The following is a 17,215-nucleotide window of genomic DNA, read 5'->3' as shown; positions in this document are numbered from 1 at the left end:
CTCCTCTCTGCCTGGACTTAGCAGCAAAAGAGCATACGCTCCTCTTTTCTGCCCATGCCTATATGGCAGCATTTTAAAAGCAGGGGTGGTACACAGGTCTTGGCTCTTGAGGAAGYCAGGCTCCTCCAGGAGGAGAGGACAGGAGCTCTGAATATATCGGACRGATATATTCAAACCTGAGTCGAGGACTTTAGCAGAGCTCAGAGCCGTAGGGGAGGAGGTGCCGTCAGATTTTCGTTCCCTAGAAGAGTTAATACCAGGAAGAGCAACGAAAGGTTTTTTGGAGGCAGGCAGCACAGCCCCTGCTCCCCGGGGCAGATAAAGCCTGGGAACGGGGTGTGAGCAGGGTGGGGTGAGCTGGGGCGCTTTCCAGGGGGAGGACGGCTCCGCACCTAATCGACAACCTAAGCTCTTTTGCTGCCTTCCTGGCTCCAGCATTTCTTCCCAGCGCTGTGCCACCCGCATCTGCATAGGGAGGGCAGGAGTGGCAGCGATCCAGCTGAACAAGTCAAGAGGTGTAATTATCATTAAAGCCAAGCAGGCTTGAGCAAGGGAGAGGAGATGCCTCCCAATGAAATGAATAGGTTTAACRCTACTCACATTCCTACATTCCTGTGCTGCCATGTAGTGAATAAACCCTTACAACTGCTAAAAACGAGGCGGTTTTGGTTAAGCTCTGTGTGTGCGTGAATGTGTGTGTGTGTGTGTTTTGTAATCTTACACCTTTGCAGACAGAACCCTGCTATGTTTGCAATCTAGGAGCTGAGGTTTTCCAGAGCCAGGCTCATGTAACCAGGCACAGGGACGTCAGCACATGCCTATTTTATGGGAATAGTATCCCCACCACAAGTGCGCAGAGATGGGATAGAAAGCATAGAGAGTCAACTAGACACTGCACTGGACATGGGTGCAGCACAAGTTCCCGACCAAAGCTTTGGACCTACCCAAAGTATGTGCCCACACCAGCACAAACACAAAAAGACAACTGTAATAATGTTATGCACTAACCTCTTCACTACCTGCTCCAGCTTATCTGCCAAGGATCTTTCCTGAATCTGGAAGAAATAACGTTATTCATTTGTTTGAACTTCTACTTTTCAGTAGAAGTTCGATCAAATAAGTAACATTATTTCTTAGCTGAAGCTCAGAATCCATAGATGCCCTGGCTTGGCCTTGGCACATCAAACCTGCCGTTGACATTATCAACTCTAGTTTCTTCAGAAACTTCAGAAGTTCTCCTTCCTGGTCGTGCCTCCTTGCTACCACTGCAGCATCCTTCAGCACCTTCTTTTGTGGATGTCCCTCAGGCTTGCCCCTACTGCTCAGTATCATGGTCCTGTTCTTTTCTGCCTCCTCAGCCACTTCCCCTCTTGGGATCATCATTAGAAATACAAATTCAGTTCTCCTCACACAACTCACAGATTTTCCTCCCTACATTAGACTGATCTCTGTATGTTCAAAATAAAACCACAGGTCATCTTTTGGTGCTCTCATCCAGCATCCAAATTTCCCATTGCCATCAATGTTCTTCACCCTAATCATTTTCCTTTGTTTTCTTCCTGCACTGCAGGAGACTTCACTACAATCCTATCTTTCACTAACACCCAAACACAAACCATCATCCTTGGCTTGGACCCTTTGCTAATTCCCACCTCCAGGCTGTGCATAAATCTTACAGATTTTTATTGTGCAGAGCCTCTAAAATACAATCTGCTCCTTCCCTTGACTTAGTTAAAGCTCTCATCTTCCCTTATCACAGCCAACACAACTACCCTCCTGGTCTTGAGAAAGGTGACTTCTCTGATCCTGATCAAAGAGCGTGCTGTCACAAAGGTCTTTTTTTTTTCCTATCCAACTTCGCTGTTCACAAGGCTCCCTTCTTTCCCCACCTCATCACTCAAGAGCACCCGAACTTCCAAAGCACAGCTCATGTCTCACAGTAGCTACTCTCCACTGTTCACTCTTACAGTGTCGAATTCTACTTTGACTCTCCTGGGTCACTCACTGGAAAAGCCTCTTAGATATGAAGTAAGAGTCTTAACGTTTTCTCCCTGCCTGCCTTTTTCTTGCCTGGTTGGAATGCGACTTTAATATCTGCCAAGCAACCTCAGCAACTTCATCAAAACTCTCTTTTGCTCTGACATTTACAAGAAAACTCAATAAATGTGAGGCTGCTGGTGTCCTGAGACATGCCTGTCAAAAAGATCAATACTGCCCTAGCATTTTCATTTTACTCCACCATCTGCATGTATCCAACCATAATCCTCTGCCATTGATTCAGAGTGTAAGCGCTTGGGGGGATGGATAGTCTTTGATTCAACATTTGTACAAAGAACAACAGGATCTTGGTCCATGGTTAGTGCTCCTAGTGTTGCAGCGGTATAAATAATACATTTAAACAGCCATTCAGGTAGTGATACCCACCTGCACTAGGTAGCCTTCAATCTTCAAGGTTATAGTACGCAAAACATGGCCAAGAAGTCGACTGATGTAACATTGCCAGCAAACCACAAGCTGTGAGGGCATTTCACAGTGCACCAACAACCAGTCAGATAGCTGGTCTGCTGTAGGATCTAGTTACAAAGTCTTATTTGTTCTAAATCAAATCCCAGAACAAACCATTTTTAGCTCGTATTAGTAGGATCTCTTGACAGAGCACTTTTGGCAGCACAGAATGTATTCCATGAAGATTTTTAGGAAGGACGGAGGAACAAAATTTTAGCCATGCTTGCAAGCACAAGCTCTAAACTGACTGTTGGACCATGACTGCACTTTAATAATGTTATCTCTGCTGGACTGGAAATCAATGTAACTGCGCTCCTGCGTGACCAGATTGGGTGGTCTGGATCACTGGATTTTTGTCATCCCTCTACTTTTGTCATCCAAAAGCAACCTTGGCCAATCACCCCCTGCTCCCGCACAGCCCCGGGGCAGACGGAGCACACAGCAAGTCCTGGGCACTCCAGCATAAACTCTGCCTGCAGTTCTGGCTCTCATGAAGCACAGTGGAGGCTTTGCTAGCTAGTCTTGAAAAGTCAGGAATTCACCCACTATGTAGAACATAGAAAAACAAGTAAACAGAGAACGTGCATACAGCAATGGAGAGAGGAAACACGAGTATGCTGAGTCCCAGTGTCGAGAAACCCCTCAGCGTTTTGTGAGGGACTGCGCGTCCTTACACCATGGTTCTCTCCACAATACAGGTCCTACTTGGGAGAGCTACACTTCWTTTAGCTACACCAGACTATAAATCAAACCCAATCAGCAATTCCTCAGTGTTGCTAGGACCAGACCAGAGATGGATCTTCAGGCAGCCCCTGACGTCTCCACTGCTGCTCTCTGGGATTCACAGGACAGGAAAGTCAAAATGCCTCGGACTAGCTTTGTCAGGAGCCATGACCAGCAAGTGACACCACTCACCAGACATCTGCTAAACCTGCAGAGCGAGGTGTGGCTGGAGGGGACTGGCTGAGAGCAGAGAGACCTGCAGATACAGAACAGGCCAGGAAAACGAGCCTGTATCAGGGCTCSTGCCCTGGCCGGCTTTGACATTGAGATGCACAGGGAACTGGCTTGGCAAGGCTGCACAGATGCTACTCAGCAGCTGCTCAAGCATTAAAAAGACCACGTGAAAGTGACTTTCCCTCAGCGGTGGATGTCTGGAAGATGTCTGAGGTGCACTGACACCTCAAGGCCAGTTCTTCCAAGCGGCTAAGAGGGCTAGGGCTGCCGCAGGCAGGAGTGCCGCCTGCCTCGCTTCTCTCCCCAGCTAAAAGCAGCCCCGCGTGCTGCACCTGGCTCAGCTCAGCATGTCGCGCCTGTCTCACTGACTGATGAGAATCCAATAGCCACATGAGACCAGCGCACTTCAGCACAAAATCGAGATGCACACGCAGCAGGGTTGGGTGGATTTTTTTTCCCCCTTTTTCTCTTTGTCACTCATCCTTTATTTGAACTTGGCCTGAACTGACACCGTAAYGAGAGAAGCCAGACTTGTGCCACAGACAACACACTAGACCTTAGAAATAAAGTGAGAGCTCTTCTAGCTATTTTAGTGCTCCTTCCTGCGGCTGACCTACATCTTTGCAGATTCAGTATCGATTTGCCCCATGCAGGGAGGGACTCTACTGCCGTTTCACTCCAGGAGGCATACTCGTCCCTTCCCAGAAGGTATATTAGAATTGACAGCAGTCCCTAGTGAGAAGCAATATCAGATATTTTACAAACATGCACATGAAAATATTTCTTGAGCAGGAACTTGCACTTATCTCCACGTAATCACCTGTCCTTCAGGTCATCTACCAGTGCTTTKGATCAGAGCTTCTCCAAAGAGAACAAAACTTAAAATGTTATCCTCTAAGAAACAGCAAAACTCTGCTTGGTGTAACACAAACAACTCCCTTTGGTTTATTAAAGCAACAATTCTACTATATAGGCATTTTCAGGATCACTTTGATTATAGCCATGCAGATTTTGTACACCCAGCACTATASAGTCCACAGGTACAGCCAAAGGCAAGAAGGTCCCTTTAAAGCTGTAATTAGAAGATGAAGTAGGGATCTCACAGGGCACGAGTGGGACATGTCTACATAGACATGTGCAGACAGACCTGGGCTTGCTCAGCTAGTGCCCAGAACTGACTGGCCTCGATCCAGCCCACAAGAAAAGTCAGAGCCACATTAATAGAGCACTTTGCCCGAGTGAATATGCCCAAAATGTGTGCCCTGGACAAACACCAAGCAGACGTTTCATTTCGTCTTCTCTAATAGCTACATGAGAATRTAAGAGTTATAAACCAACAATAACTCTGAAAATTTCCTCATAACCATAACTAGTAAGTATTAGAATACAACAGTTTCAGGGAAACAAGAGCAGTGCTCTGCCTTGTTCAAATGGTGGCTTTCAAGCCAATTAGTTTGGGAACTCCTCAGAGAACTGTGTACTATCCCATATGAGTCTACTGAAAATAAACAAGAAATGCAAGCCTACTATCCAGAGACTTAAATTTCCTCTAGAGCATCCCACACTTTCACCAAAAAATAAATAAATAAAATATAGGAACCCACAAGGTGAGAAAGGTTGAAAACCAGTTRGAAGGTGCATAATGAAGGGAAATCCACCTTTGGGTGGAAATAACTGCTAAAAATTGCAACAAAACAAAACTCTCGCAACAACGATGACCTAATTGCTATGGTTGGTCAGGAATAGTTTATCCAACAAAAAGGAAATTGTTCAGAGAGAAGAAAGTGAGTTGAAATTCAGCCAATATGAAGATATATGTGAATGCAGAAAGAAAAGCTTTAAGATCCTGAGCGATCATCAAAAGGCAACATCAACAATTTGTGTTCCTTAAACTGGAGGAAGAAATAATTTGCAGCATCACCAATGTCCTTGTGTACAGATGGCCCCTGGAAATGCCTCATGAACCATCCAAGTAACTAGCAGGCTCAGTCAAGTTTAGCTTGAATGGTTCAGTAAATAGGTAAAAAGAAAGCATATTTCTATATGTACTTCTGTGGTGACACAACTGTATACTGAAATAAAAGGAGTTGATGTTAGACTTTTCCCTTCTTTTACTAAAACTGTATCCTATGCTATGCTTAGCTATGGAGGGCTTTGACTAGTTTCAGGTAATTTAAAAGAAGAATCAGTGACCTTCTACACCTATGCAGTTCCAGGCCTTTTGATGCAGTTGACCTTTTTGGAGGGGAAAAAGCGGGGGAAAAAAATCACTTCTTCATATTACGAATCACATAGATGCAATCAAAAAGTGAGATGGAAATCAGTGAAACTCATGGTTTAGTTCCACAATGCCAAGGGCATCTAACAGCCCCAACACTGTCAAAAAACAGATATGCTTTCCCCATCTCCCCAGAGCCACTACTGGCCCCAGTGCTTACCTAACCTCTCCAGAAGCTGATTTACCTCACTGAACTGGCAGAAAGCTACCCTCCACACACAGTCAAAAGAAAAGGAATGATCATTTTCTAGCAGGGCAGTGAGCTCTGGACCGATCAGCCCCAGAAGCAGCATGTGGAAAAGCAGGGCTGGTGAACGGGTGATGCCATCTCCTTTAGAGTAGGCAAGGGCTACAGCTAAGCATCTCCTTGCTCTCACCAGCATCCCAAAGCCACTGAGAAGCAGAGTGGGGCAGGACAAGCACCAGCAGGCAGAGGAAGGGAGGGCACACGTATATGCATAATAAGCTCATTCTGTTTTTAGGAAAAGGCTTTACACTTAAAACTCCAAAACAGATGCATATTTTGCACTTGAAGAGAATGATTCTGAGCTCTATTTTGTTTTTGTTTGGGGTTTCTTTGCCTATTTGGCAGACACTTGTTAATAGCTCATCCTAATGTAAATACTTCTGATTTTCCTAAGAATTTCAAATTGCTTCAAAGAACAAAAACTATTCTCTGGTATCACCCATTCCCAGATTCCCTGGCCAAGAGCTTCTTCTTTTGCAAATACATTTACTTTATCTTCCTTAAGGGAAACGTATTTTGCTATTCCCTATTGCTGTGTGAACAAACCAGCTACAAAAAAAAGATTGCTTAGCCAAGATAGGAGAAAACAAAAATTGAATATATGCATGATGCTTTAAAAATAGCACAAAATACGGAAGTGGGAAAGAAAAGTAAGCAAATATAGACAAAAAGCTTGCTCTCTTTACTAGTTTTTCTCATGCCACAGCTATTGGGTACTGGGAAACATGAAGGTCTGATCACTCCTGCAGCTATATACAGTTCAGTAATTCCTGCTTTACAGTCTGTTCGTAGTATACGCTGCATTTTCTCTTTTACTCTTTAAAGCATGCTGAAAGACCCTTTGAAGTGGTTTGCCAACAAGGGCCCTGACAGATTCAAGGTGTGGCACCACAGCCTCTAGTCAATTTGAATTAGAGATGCTGCTCTGGGACTTCCCATCTCCAKCCACGCATCTCCATCTGCTTCCTTGCACCAGCACTGTCACCCCTGGGCAGCAAAGGTCGCAAGTCAGCTGAGATGTCTGAGAGATAATGTCTTTTTTTCTTTTATATATATACATACACACACACACACACACATACACATATATATATATGTAGTCTGGGGGGAGATGGCTTTTACCTGAACTAAATTCACAGTTTGTCAGTCAGCCATGGTTCATCAATAGCATATTTTTAACTGCATAAAAATTGGCACGATTGCATATTGTTGATCCATTATATATATATTCTGCTCTGCTGTCTGAATTTCCTCGAAGATCTTTTAACAGGTTAGCTTTGCATTAGCAGACTTTATTCCAGACGGGTGGTTGTCTGTCTTCCCACAAAGCTGGTATAARCGTGCCACGTATGTCACCCCCCACAACATGGCCAGTTTAGGTGAAGCGTGATCACAGAATCATAGAATTAGTAAGAATGGATGGGACTCCTGGAGATCATCTAGTCCAACTCCCAAACGAGTGGCCCATAACAGGGATCAAACCTGCGACCATGGCATTATTAGCACCATGCTCTAACTGAGCTAAATCTAACCCCTAATCCCACAGTCAGACCCAAACCAGCTCCCAGGGCTGTTGAGTGGCCAAAGGGACAGCATACAGACCGAGCACTGATCCACATCTCCACATCCTGCTCCACCTTGACCTCTGCTAGCTAAAGCAGTGAGTAGACAGCACTGCATGCCACGTTACTGCGGTGGAGAAAGCGGAGGGATCAGTTGAAGGCCATGAGTCTGATGGAAAGACTTCAACAGGCTTTGTAACAGGCCCTGGACAAGCATGTAGGAATTAACAGCCACAGGCAAGGGCGGAGAGCTCTTTCAGCAGGGATGAGTCAGGGCACAGGCTGCATTATATAGCTCTCTTCTGGGACAAGGAAGGCCATGAGCCAAAAGTAAGGAGGAGATGGACAGGAGGTTCACTACAAGTAGAGCAGCCCAGAAGAAGCAGGAGGGTTCAAGCAAGTCTTCTCCTGCCCAAGGAGGAGCTGCCTGTGCTATGTTCAGGACACCGCCAGGGATGCAGAGGCAGATGGCACGCCAGGGAGAGTAATGCCACAAGACATGCTCAATCCGAGAGTGCAATCCCAGCCTGAACGTGGGAGACAACCATGGTCCCTGCTGCAGCCAGGACCTCACCTCCTAGCATGGCAGGGTAAATGTGMTGGGTATGAAGGCATCTCATTGAAGAGGGGGGAAATATCAGATACAGAGGAAGGCAGATAAGGTGAGTACTAGAGGGACAAATCAGGCTGCTTGCAGCCAAGGTTGGTTGGATTAGTGCTGTGAGCTGAGATGAAAATCCCTAAGCAAATGACACATGAAAATCCTCTCATTCACTTGCTTTTCAAGACTACTTWAAAAAAAAAAAAAAGGTGTTGCACAATTTGTGTATCATAACGTCATCTGTTGTTGCACAACAGAGTCGACACAAAATCTGAGGCTGCCACCCAGCAAGATGCTGAAATGGGCTTTCCAACATCTGTTGTCACTTCAGGACCTTTGCAAGGCAGTGAGATGCAGCAAGAAGCTGGTTCAGATTTGTTCAGAAAGGGTGGTGGGTAAGATTTGCACGGGCAGGCTTTCTGCCACATCAGACATCACCCATTCCCACAACTCTAATTCCATGCTTGATCTGGTATCACCTGTCCTCCCCCAGCTGGCGTAAAGCCAGACTAAACACACAGAGCCAACATAACCTTTGTATAGAGAGTTCTGGCTAATCCTATTGAGAAGCAATTGAATGCCCATGTCTGATCTGGATCAAAGTCRTACTGCTGGACTCATCCAGCGGTGCCAAGAACTGGTTTTAATGGTCATGAAACAGGGTCTGCACAGGACGTGGAAGCGGAAAAATATCGTAACGTCCAGTTTTGGTCCCTGAAAGCGAGTTCACACAATGGAGGAGCAAGAAGTACAGTAGCTGCTGCGGTTAGTTTACAATCCAGAATATTGGGAAATGGTGGGTGTAAAGAAATCACAGAGGCTACAGTTTTGTGGCTTTTAGCTGTTTTCTGCATAAACCAACTTAGAGTATGAAAAAGGAAAAGAAAAAAAAACAGCAAAAAAAAAGATAAATGCCTTATGTTTCAAAGAAACAATGCTCCCAAAATAAGCAGCACATTGTTTCGCTGCTAACCTAACCTTGGAGAGAAATAYTTTCACCAACAAAAAAATAAGTGCTTTATCCTCCACACCTTTTTTGCTCTTTATTTTTCAATGACACACTGACTTCAAAGACCAGCTGGAGACATTTACATGTTAATACTATTAAGTATCTTCAATCTAAGAAATAAATCATCCTCAAGAACCAACACGTCTATCTAATTCTCTCCCTGGTTTTGCTCTTTCAGGTTTTAGGTCCATCTTTCCCAAGATTGACTTTTCCTATCTCAGCATCCATCTTTGGACTTCAACCCACCCTAACTCCCTCTCTCGCCAGCTCCCTTTCCCACAGAGCCTGSAAATTGCCTGAGGCTTGTCCCCAAGCAGGAGCTGAGTACAGCACAGCAACAGCTGGAAGATCTCAAAACACTACAATATTTGATTTTATTTTCTTTAAATAGAACTTTTTTTCTAAAAATTCTTTCAGTGGGTCACTGCTATTCACTGCTTTGCCCAACCTAGAGGGTATTCMAGAAGGCTACGGAGGTTATCTCATTCCCAGGCACCCCTGAAGTGCTCTGTACCTGATSTATTTGCAGGTAACTATAACCCAGCAGTAAGACTCCTTGCCAAGGCATTTAGGTGACCAGCATCTTAGTTTCCACCAAGGAATTCAAGCGACACGCTTTCMCTCACACACACCCACTTGCTCACTTGCAGCCCTAATTCCCATCTACTAGCTGCGTGCGGCTGGCTTGGTTCCTGCTCATCATGGGACACTGCAAAGACCATAATGACAGCCACTCCTGCAAGGGGCAGAGTGGAAGTGCCTAAAACGCCCATAAATACTAGGTCTCCCACCTTCTCCACGGGTCTCTTATCTCTAAATGAAACCTTGCACATTACGTATCTCTGCAGAACCCCAGACCTTTTTATGCAACAGCACTTAAAGACCCACCAAATCCATGTGTCTAGAAGAGACACCGGAGGTTATGCGCTCCACTCGTCGTTTCGGTGGTAACTCAGCCAGTAAAGTCAATGGGGCAATCTCTCTCTGTAACCCCTGCAGAGAGGCTGAGTCACCCTCCACAGACCACAGAGGCAGCCTAGACATACCACTGAGTTGACTTTGCAGGCACAGCTTGGTGTCTAAAACTGGCTGGTGTCAATACCTTCCACTATTTTAATTTTACAAAGGAAGCAAGTAAAGAGAGGGGAGGTTATTTGCTCTAATTTCTTCAAGCYGTATAATGAATGAACAAGGCTAGAAGTCAGAGGCAGAGCTGTGCACAGACTGTGACAGCTCCAGCGGGGTCACGGCTGTCCTGCTCCTCCTAGTCAGCTTGCAGATCCCCAGTCAAATACTTTTGTACCTTGCCTACAAAAGTAAGCTTTCATCTAGCATTCCTCATTCCCTGCAACTTCGACAAAACAGATATGTTTTGAAACATGACAGTTTGGAAAAGCTTTGGATCCAACCAGAACCAACCTTCTTTTGCAAATTCACATCCAAAAGAAGTTCTCAGGCCACCACATGGAAGAGGTGATGTTCAGCCTTTGAAGATGTCTCCCTGCCACCTCTGCATAACTCAGGCATCACAACACATGAAGGTTAGGCTGAGAGGGGGCTATGGGTGTAGCTCAGATCCATGCTAAAGTGGCTGACATCCTTCATGGCTGCGGTTGTGCCAACACTGCACCTAGCCATTTTGGATGGAGGGCTGAGGAAACAACGAAGGCTGAGAGAAGAACACAAAGGAGAGAGTACGATGGGAGAAAAGCTGCAGAGGCAGTGGGGAAGATGGAGAGGAGGGCTAAGGAGCATTTGCTTTGAGCAGTTCTCCATCCTGTGCAAAGTTTGGTTGTACCCACTGTATCCTCCCATGCATATCCCTGCTGCCTCCAGAGAGGACCTCTGTAGAGCCTTAAAGGGAAAGATAAGCCGCTTCAGTACAAGAAAGGAACGGAGATAGAAAGCATGAAAGCAGGAACGAAGTCCAATGGATTACCAGTGGCTGCAAAGGTATGAACTAGCTAGTCTCCCCTGGGCTTAGGAGAAATTGTGGGGAAAGCCCTGCAGGATGGCTAACACCAAGCAGGTCACAGCACCTCCATGGGAAGGGCACAGGTGAGCTCTGTGGGTGCCGACGGTCCTCGCTGCTCTCCCCCTGCTCATGCAAGAGGCCGTACGGGTTCTCCCATGATCTCCCAGAAAAGCATCGTAACGCAACTCGTCTGACTGAACACCAAACCAAAGCACGGGACATGCACCCAACTGCTGCTTCCGCACACCCGYCGGCGTGGCAACAGCCCAGCTTGCACCCGTGCCCGACAGAGGTGCCGGCCACACCGCAACGGAGACCTCCGCTACCTGGTTTGCTCAGCCTCAAACAGCAAAAGCACCATGCACACGAATTCATGCATATGCAACATCAGTAAAGGAAATCAGGATGCCTGTTCTGACCCTTTAACTCCAACCTCTTGATAAAACTGCATACCTGTTCAACAGGAGCCCCATGCTGAAAGAGTCAGAGGCAGGTGGGAGTTTTTGTGGAAATCTTCCCTTTTTCTGGAATATATCTGTTAAATCAAAACCAGGTAGACACTGAGAAACTTGAGGTAATAGCAACTATTCAACTGACATGCACTTTTCAACAAAATTGAAGGCAAAGCATTTAAACTGAAAAAAGTTAAGAGCACACCTTGAAACTTTCTACATGAGAAAAAAAATTACGGCAATATGAAGCAGAAGGACTTAAAAATATCAACAGAAATAGAAAAAGAAATAGAAAGGGAAATGTAAGCAGAAATGGAAAAGGACATGGAGAAAGSAGAAGGTAAATCTTTACAGAACACACTGGCTGTTTGTGACAGGCTATGTCGAACATTCATAGACTTCCCTTCAAAAGGCGAAGGGGAAAAATACCCAGTAATGCTTATTTTACTAGCACAACAAAGCGAATTCACAAGGACTTCCAATCTCTAAGCCTTTCTACAAAGCCACATTTTACCAAACACTAAATACTGGCTGTTGTGCTTAAACTGCATCACAGGCTCCTTGGGGGAAGAGCMTGTCGGGGAGCACTAGGGTTGGGACTTCACACAGTACCCGGAAAAGATCCTCAGACAGCYTTCTGCCACAAAGCTTTGGCCAATGGACTCCTGGCCAGTAGGTCTCTATCCCAACTACCATCTCTTGGAAAGACTTCAGTGCCTATTAGCAGAGGGCTGCAAGAAGTTGAGCTCATCAACCCGAGAGAACGATACCCGCTTCGGTCTGAGACCGTCCATACTGCATCTGCTGCACATTTTTAAAGCACAGTCACGCTCCGGGACCAACTACAGGCGCACCGCTAGGAGCACGAACCTCCACGCTATCTAGTGCTTGTCCTCTGTGGTTAGGCACCACAGGGACAAGCTATAGCACTCAGCGGCAGATTACACAATATCAGGCTATTTACATTTTTAACTAATATGCTGAAAACAGAGAGGGGAATTCATTGAAAACTAGTATTATAGTAACTGGAAGCAAAATCTGAGAAAGCACAGAGTTTACTGCAYGCTAGTAATTCAGAAAGTGTCGAAATACTGGGTTTGCAAGGCAGTGGGTATTAAGACAAGGTGGTAACACGATCCTRCTAACCTCAACCCTTCCTAGATAACCGACAAGACAAATCCTCCCCCTTGATAGTGTGAACACCATTGTGTGGTTCCCGGCTGTTGCATTTCACGCTGGCTGTGCCCTGCCATAAACTCCTAGGGAGCAGTCAGAAGGGAGGCATATGACAAGTCTGCCCCATCCGCACCGAACAATACCCCCCAATATCCTGTCAAACCCACATGTTTTGGATTAGCATTACGTCCTCGGAGAAATCATCTTGATTTAGGACCCAGGCTGGACCGTTCCCAGGACGTGGGTGGAGTTTGGACTCAGTGCGCTGGTTCAACGTTGTAGAGGCAGATGGGAACCGCAAGGTTCAAAGCAGGAACCAGATCCCAGCTTCTACCTTTCCCCTGTGGTTAGATGCACATGGATTCAAGAAAAGGCACAGTCTGTCTGCAGGACCACTGGGGAACAGGACCCCTCAAATGATGGACAGAGCAGTATTATGGGACATACTAACAAGTCGTTGATAGGGCACTCAGGCACTTCTGCATCCAGCTGTCCCATGTCCAGCTGGATTTTGCTTCATTTAACCACGATGCAGTGCTGGCTGCTTGTATTTGAATTGCAACCCTGCAGCTTCCAAGCTGGGACCTCTCCAGGCTGCATCATGCTCAAAAAATCCCCAGGTCTGGTCTCACAAAATACAACAGTTAAGGCTCTGTGCTGCTGAGACATGGCTGGTTGCTGGCTTGGACCAGCACAGGACAAGCCAGGTAGCACCTCAGCTTCTTCCACCCAGACCCTATCTCACATGTGGTCCCTGCACCCTGGCACAACATGTCCATAAGTGAGTCAGAGAGAGCTCACTGCACATGGGTGCCTCAGCTAAGGAATATGGTYCAGGACTCTACTTCTCTGCAAGGAGGCTTTTCTCCTCTCTCAGTGCGAAGCAAAAAGTAAGGAGGTTAGTTTATGCTCAGCAGCCTGGTAAGCAGGCATAGTGTTCCCCCTGAACCCCAGATGGACAAATGCACACTAAAAAATACTCCATAAAATCAACTCTTTTGGAATATATTTAATTCTCCTAAAACACAGGATATTGCATGAAGCATTACAACATTGGAAGAGGGAGGAAAAATGAAAAACAATAAACAAAGCTCCCATTGTTTTCACAACAGATTTTACACCCTGCCAAATTAAACTGATATTGATTATATCCCTCACTGGTCAAGCAACAAGCCCATCTGAGCCAACCACTGCTCGAAGGCCGCTCCGGGAGTCCTGTGGTTCTCCTGGATGAGACTGCCCACTGCGACGAGGAATAACCAGCCACAGTACCTCATCCTGACAGCCAAACTGACCAAAACTCCTGCTACTCTTTTCAGCTGCTTTATTCAMCAATTGCAATAAAGCTCCAGAGTGGTTTTCAGTACAGATTTGAGAGGCCCATGAGATATTTCCAGAGAATATATATATATTTTTTTTACTGGCTACATATTTACGGCTAAGTCAACAATCAGTCATTGCTATTACACTCTGTCCTCAGGCTGAAGGCTATTTTTGCCCATGGTAAAAGAAAATGCAGTTTTTTTTGATTAATTCCACAGAAACGCCCATTGCTCAGACAGGAATCTGTAAAGTTGACTTGAGTTAATCACTTAATCAATTTAAAACAATTATCCTTTGCGGATTAGCATCTTCTGGCATCTGAAATACCCAACCAGGGCGGGGTGGGGGGGAGGTTCTTTGCTTTTATGATGTTTTTTCTTTTATTTGTTTTGATTTATTGTCACCATCAGGTTAATCACAGGCAGAACAGAAATATCACCAAAACCAGTCAGACCACTGTGGCATACTCAGAATAACACCACTATTTGTTTCCATGATTGGCCTCTCTGCAGAAGCACCACATCAGACTCCAGTCCTGGCTCTGCGTATGTATCTTCATAGCATTGTGACTCAATTTACAGGGGAACGAGTCCACAAAGAAGCTGTATGAGTTACTGCAAACCTAAAAACTGCATCATGCAAAAGGCAATAAGCAAGTGAGAGCCAATCTCAAAGGAAATTTGGCAAACAAAGTGTTCTGGCCGCGCAGGCAGCCTGCCCTGCTTTAACACTCCAGCATAGCTGAAGCACTACAGCTGGCTAATATCGAGGACGCAACTCAAACAATAAATATGTTTCCACTAGTGGAGACTTTTCAGCCTTATGACAAGAAGTATAGAAAAAGTCACGGCTGAAAAGCACAAAAGTTGTACAATGCCCCTTCACACACCTTTTCCCTAAATGTCGTGACATAAGAAAATAAGGCTACACACATTTCCCCTCTTACTGAACTTTCACAGGAGCAAAATATCTGTCTCAGTGTCTTAAAGTCAGTCCAGCATCAGTGCAGGTCCCCACTTGGGAAACGTCCCGGTGGGAATGCACACACAACACAGAAACTTCCTTTTCCTTTATTTCTCCCTTTGTTGAAGCATCAAGTGCAGCAAAAGCCTGAAAATGCATTAACCAGACAGAAGAAAAAGAAACTAAATTATGAACAGAGCACACAAAGCACATGATGACATTTAAAAGTGAAGCTGGTCTTGCTCGTTTGTGTTTCAAAGGCCAGGTTGACACAAGACTTTTTTCGGCTATAATTTTGTCTATCAAGGGAATAATATATGTTTTTGTCTGTTGTTGCAACACAGTATTAGCCAAAGCCTTACTGTAGAGGCATTACAATGGTTTTYCAGGTGGCAGGACATAATCTCCCTTGGAGTACTTAAGGTCTAACCTTGGAAAATCTCCCTTTTGCTGATATAACCCATGCTTACTTCAGAGTGTTTACCCCTGTCAGCCTGCTCACTAACCTCTCCTAAACCAGCTATAGCTTAAGTGAATATTAAGCTAATGATTTTGACTTTTTTTTTTCTCTTACAGCAATTACATGCTGCTGAAACCTCTCCTCCTTCAGCAGAGATCTCTCCAGTTTAAGGTGGCACAAGAGAGAGAATATTTAGGTTCAATGTTTTAACATCCTTGTGCCCTATATCAAACAGTAAGTTCTCCTCTTGGAGGGAGGAAGGGGAAATGGCATTTTTGATATAATCAACAGTAATGACCCCACCACCAAGGATGGAGGACCCACAATTCTAATTGGAGTCATGGMCCTGCTGGTGGCAAGCTATGGTGCTACTTAAAGCAAGAGCTTCATCTTCTTTCAGTCTGCCAATCTGATGTCAAAGTCGAGCTGAAATCTACTTCACAGTCTGCTCTGATACACCAGACCCACTGACACCCTTGTACAACATAGTGATACCCTGCTTCGCATAACACCTGCTTCAGCTGAGAATCTCAAAAAAGCAGCAGCAAATTCACCCATAGCAATGTCATCTGTGTATCTTCTTCCTAGCCAAAACTCAACTATCTCAGAGAAACAAACCATCCTCCCCACTCCATACCACACACATTTTTCACTTGAAGTTGCCCATTTTCAGCTCATCAGTCTAGAAACTCCAGATAGGCTTTTATTCATCTATAAGAAAGCAGTCTGCCATGATTCAGCTAGAATGCGATTTTCCATTAAGAAAACATGTAAAACTGACAAAGTTGCAACTGCTTTCCACTTCCTCTCTTGACACCCTTCTTTTCCAGTCAAAAAAGACTGGAAAATCTTGCTTCAGTGGTTCCTTCAGGTTGGAGATGCCCTCTGAGGTCTGYTTCTCCTCCATGACTTGACCCCCCAGTTCTTAACTCAGGCTCCTTTTCTGCTCTTAAAGCACGTTGGCACTGTCAGGTTCCTTCTCCCCTGTTACTACATTTGTGCACGTGATCCTAGCAGGCACACAGTCAAAATCCATCCCGCTCTCAGGAGGAATTTTTTCCTTGACCCTGAACTGCTTCCTATCCAAAATGAGGCAAAATGCCTTTTCTGTGCAGTCTCACTCAAAATCCCCCTGTTCTAAAACCTTTAGGGATGGAAGACAAGAGCAAAGGTGAGATTGTTGTGTTCGGTTGCAGACTTGTGCACTCTGTCTCCTCAAACCTTCTGCCAGTTGGTGAGACAAAAGGGTAAACCAGGAAGGGCAAAATGAAGACTCAGCTGGCAAGAACAAGCACTCAGCGACGGGGATTTCCTAGGCRTTATTATGACGGCTGCATCCCGTGGTGGTATCTTTGGTTAAAACTCCAGCTACTCTTCCTCTACTGCTGTTTGGTTACATGCTATACTTCTCCAGTTCAGCTGCAACTGTTCAACTCAGCTTCACTCCAGGAAACTTCCCTACCCTACTTTCATCTGTCAGTCAAGCCAACACACTGTACACAGCTTGGTCTTCTTTTTCTCCCCCCCCCCCCAATAAATAAGAACGACACACACAAAACATGTATGTCTTCTTCCCTCTCCTAGATCTAGCGTCTTGCAACTTWCTGAAGCAATCTCCAGTGATAGAGAGGGGCTATCATTCTGGCAAGAGCTGACAGAGCTGCAGAAATTACAGGACTTAAAGGCTAATCACTGCGTTTCAACTTC

The 17,215-nt window shown here is 45.3% G+C and overlaps 1 protein-coding gene across 2 annotated transcripts in view; it reads right to left on the bottom strand.

The window, feature by feature from the left end:
• The window catches only part of LOC146602061 (uncharacterized), a 165,309-nt gene that overhangs the window by 63,589 nt on the left and 84,505 nt on the right, over window positions 1-17,215 (bottom strand). The window contains exon 5 of one of the 2 annotated variants that reach the window (XR_014897365.1): window positions 11,588-11,669. The exons of the other annotated variant lie outside the window; for it this stretch is intronic. The gene's annotated coding sequence lies outside the window, so the exon portion shown is untranslated. The remainder of the gene's footprint in view (window positions 1-11,587; window positions 11,670-17,215) is intronic. 2 annotated transcript variants of the gene reach the window in all.

Source organism: Rhea americana, unplaced genomic scaffold, assembly GCF_003343005.1.
Source record: "Rhea americana isolate MKP2758 unplaced genomic scaffold, rheAme1 scaffold_0, whole genome shotgun sequence".
Taxonomy (NCBI): domain Eukaryota; kingdom Metazoa; phylum Chordata; class Aves; order Rheiformes; family Rheidae; genus Rhea; species Rhea americana.
This window is presented reverse-complemented; position numbering and strand designations above follow the sequence as displayed.